General features: G+C 38.9%; 1 pseudogene across 1 annotated transcript; it reads left to right on the forward strand.

The window, feature by feature from the left end:
• The first annotated feature begins 203 nt into the window (after nt 1-203).
• LOC307057955 (large ribosomal subunit protein eL31-like) lies at nt 204-605 on the forward strand (annotated as a pseudogene). Its single transcript has one exon. The product of its transcript is annotated as a large ribosomal subunit protein eL31-like (transcript).
• The last annotated feature ends 3328 nt before the right edge of the window (nt 606-3933 follow it).

The following is a 3933-nucleotide window of genomic DNA, read 5'->3' on the forward strand; positions in this document are numbered from 1 at the left end:
GCTATAAAGGAGGACTATTGAGTCATCAGTATAATAAACTGGGGCAGGAGAAGAGAAGGATTCAATGAGACAACTCTAGGAGGAAAAGAAGATGACTTCATAGATGGCATGATTTAGGAACATTAAAAGAGTGCAAGAAAACAAAGAGCAGTTAGAAAATCAAGGAAAATCAAAAAATATCCATAAGATGGACAATCCCTCGAGCCCTTCCTTTCCAACCAGGGCCTGGCAGGATGGCTCCCACAAAGAAGGGTGGAGAGAGGAAGAAGGGCCGGTCCACCATTAACGAGTTGGTGACCAGAGAATACACTATCAACGTACACAAGCACATCCATGGAGTGGGTTTCGAGAAGGATGCCCCTCGGACGCTCTAAGAAATCCAGAAATTTGCCATGAAGGAGATGGGAACTCCAGATGTACACATTGATACCAGGCTCAACAAAGCTGTCTGGGCCAAAGGAATAAGGAATGTCCCATACCGTATCCGTGAGTGGTTGTCCAGAAAACGTAATGAAGATTCACCAAACAAGCTCTCTATGTTTGTTACCTATGTACCTGTCACCACTTTAAAAAATCTACAGACAGTTAATGTGGATGAGAGCTAATTGCTTATGGTTGAATAAAGTTATAGAACTGCCTTCGCATCTTAATTTTCCTTTTCTAGTTGCAGCTAAAGTTTTGTATATCTTTAAGCAGTTCCCAACTATAGGATCGTTTGGAGAGCATTTCCTGAGTACTGTGCTTGGGCCCCTTCTCCCCAGTCCCTGGAGTTTTTGAATATTTGGACAGGGTCTAGGCAGGTGTTCTAAGGTGGTTTTGAAGTGCAGCCTGGCTTGCGAATGACTATTTAGGTAGCTGGGACATTGTGGGTATAATGCTAATGCTTTTACATGCAGGTTTTGTTGATTCTAAGATACACATTTTTCCAGAAACTGGCATGTAGAACTTAATTGACATTTTTCACATTTTAACAAACTAGAATGATACACTTGATAGTCTTAGATTTAATGAAATATGTACAGTTCCTTTTTAGCTCACTTATTTGTAGTGGCCCCATGAGGTGTTTTTAGTCCTGGTTTATGTGGAGCTAAAGCTCAAGGGTAACCTTTTTTAAAGGTTACTAACAAAATCTGCTTATTTCAACCTGAAAGCAAGGTGTTGCAGGGATTATGTCTCAGTGTTTATACCACTGACGTGAATTAAATGCCATATAGCAGTCCCCTTTTGAAGCCCTACTGATGATGGTAGTGGGGTTGGGGGCCACCTGGAGTGTAATGTACACTGTGAACATGGCGGGTGGGGGAGCATCTCCAGGTTATCCATTCCCTGGCACAGTCCAGACCCTAGACACTGAAACAGACCAAGTCAATACAAAAATCTCTTATTTAAAAAACCTGGAGACCAAAAAATATATATATCCATAAGATGGTCTTAGTCTGAATGAACCAACCCAAATGTGGCATGGTTTAAAGCATTGATGGAGTACAGAGAAAAAGAATCCATTTCGCCTTGATACTAGGGATGTCCTCATTCAAGAGGTCCAAGTGTTGCAAAGAAGGATCAGTAATTCTAAGATTTGAATACTATTTACATAGTCATAAGAACATAAGCCATTTTTTGGTTTTCAATTTTTAGAATCAAACTTTTCACAATTTTAAAAGGACTCAATTGCAGGGAAGAATAAAAATGTTAACAGCAATGCCAAAATAAAAGTACAAAGCTGATAGTAGGTGGAAGAGAAATAAAAAATGCAGAAAGGATGAGGGAGACATTCATCTTACAATGTAGGAAGTGAAAATTGATAAAACAAGCAAAAGAGACAAGTATCTAGTTTAAAATTACATAATGTGATGGTTAATTTTATGTTTCAACTTGGCTGGGCCACAGGGTGCCCAGATATTTGGTTAAACATTATTTCCAGTATGTCTGTGATGATGTTTCTGGATAAGATTAACATTTGAATCAGTAGACTGAGTAAAGCAGATTGCCCTCCCAAATGTCAGAGGCAATCTAATCTGTTGAAGGCTTGAGCAGACTAAAAGACTGAGTAAGAAAGAATTCACTCTCTCTGCCTGACTGTCTTCAAGGTACTGGTCTTCTCAGGCCTTCAGACTCAGACTTGAAATGGAACTTACACCATCAGCTCTCTTGCTCCTCAGGCCTTCAGACTCAGACCAGAACTATACCATTGGTTTTCCTGGGTCTGGACTTTTCAGCCTTCATAATCATGGGAGCCAGTTCCTACTGATACTGTTTCTTTGTAGAACCCTGACTAATACACTTATGAACTTCATCCATTATGCCTTTATGCCCTCAGATCCGGTTTCTGCATTTCTCCTACAAACTACATTTCCTAGGTTCTTTGCCAGCTGGCTTCCAGAGTGGTTTGACCAACAGTAGCTTGACTGCAGAAAGGAAGGGAGGTATAAGCCCAGATTCTATCTCCCTTCTGGGCAGCCCCTTCTCCTGTGATCCCTCCTCCTACTAGGCACAGGTCTGTGTTTCTCTAGTCCTGGGGTAGAAACACTTTCTGAGGAGACTAATTCCTGGTCATCATTATTTTTTTGGCTCCTGGGATCTCCCATCACCTATGAAACTATTTAAAATACCTATAGTGAATAATTTTCTGGCTGGACCCTGACTGAAACAGTAATAAAGATAGGAATTCAGCAATATAAGTGTACTTGGAGGAGAGCAGAGAGAAGAAAGGTGGTATAAGGGAACTACATCTCATCTTCATATAGCAAGTCAGTAGATGGTACCTAAAACTGATAAATCAGTAAACAGTGCTACAGTATATTATCTAGAATTATGAAGATAACAAACAAAAGAATAAAAACCTGAAACAGTTCAAACTGTTGCCTCAAACTATTGAGTCAGTAAAAGACCTGTGGTTGCCAAGGACTCAGGGGAGAAAGAGAGAGATGAATAGATGGAATATAGGGGATTTCATGGCAGTGAAACTACTTTATGGCAATGGTGAATGCATGGCATTATATATTTGTAAAACTTATAAAACTATACAAAACAAAAAATAAACTCTAAGATAAACTAGGGACTTTAGTAGTATCAATATTGCCTCATAAACTGTAACAAATGCACCACACTAATGCAAGATGTTAATAACAGGGGAAACTGTGTGTGTGTGTGTGTGTGTGTGTGTGTGGTGGCAGGGATGGGGAGGTACATGGAAACTCTCTGTACTTTCCAGTCAATTTTTCTGTAAACCTAAATCTGTTTTTAAAAATAAACTCCATCAGTGAAAAAAAAAAAGAAGAGAGGGAGGGTAGGAAGGAAGGTGGAAGCTATCTAAAAGACATGAAGGAAACTTAAATACACATTTCAAACTGAAAGAAAGCAATCTGACAAAGCTATGTACTTTATTATTCCAATTATATGACATTCTGAAAAAGGCAAAACTATAGAAACAGTAAAAAAAAAAAAAAAAACAAAACAAACAGTGGTTGCCAAGCATTCAGGGGGAGAGAGGAAGTGATGCCTATGTGGAGCACAGTGCCTTTTTAGGGCAGTGAAACTATTCTGTATGATACTGTAATGGTGGATACATGACATTATGCATTTGTCAAAACATATGAAACTGTGCAACAGAAAAAGTGAACCCTAGTGTTAGTTAGTAATAAAATGTCAGTAATGGCTCATCCAGTCCTAGCCACAGCAATGAGACAAGAAAAAGAAATAGAAGGACCCCAAATTGGAAAGAAAGAAGTAAAACTATCACGGTTTGCAGACGACATAATACTATACTTAGAAAATCCTAAAGACAACACCAGTAAACTACCAGAGCTCATCAATGAATTTGGCAAAGTTGCAGGATACAAAATTAATATATAGAAATCTGTTGCATTTCTATATACTAACAACAAACTATCAGAAAGAGAGATTAAGAAACAATCCCATTTACAATCGCACCAA

The sequence above is a fragment of the Hyperoodon ampullatus genome (assembly GCF_949752795.1).
Source record: "Hyperoodon ampullatus genome assembly, chromosome: 9".
NCBI lineage: Eukaryota > Metazoa > Chordata > Mammalia > Artiodactyla > Ziphiidae > Hyperoodon > Hyperoodon ampullatus.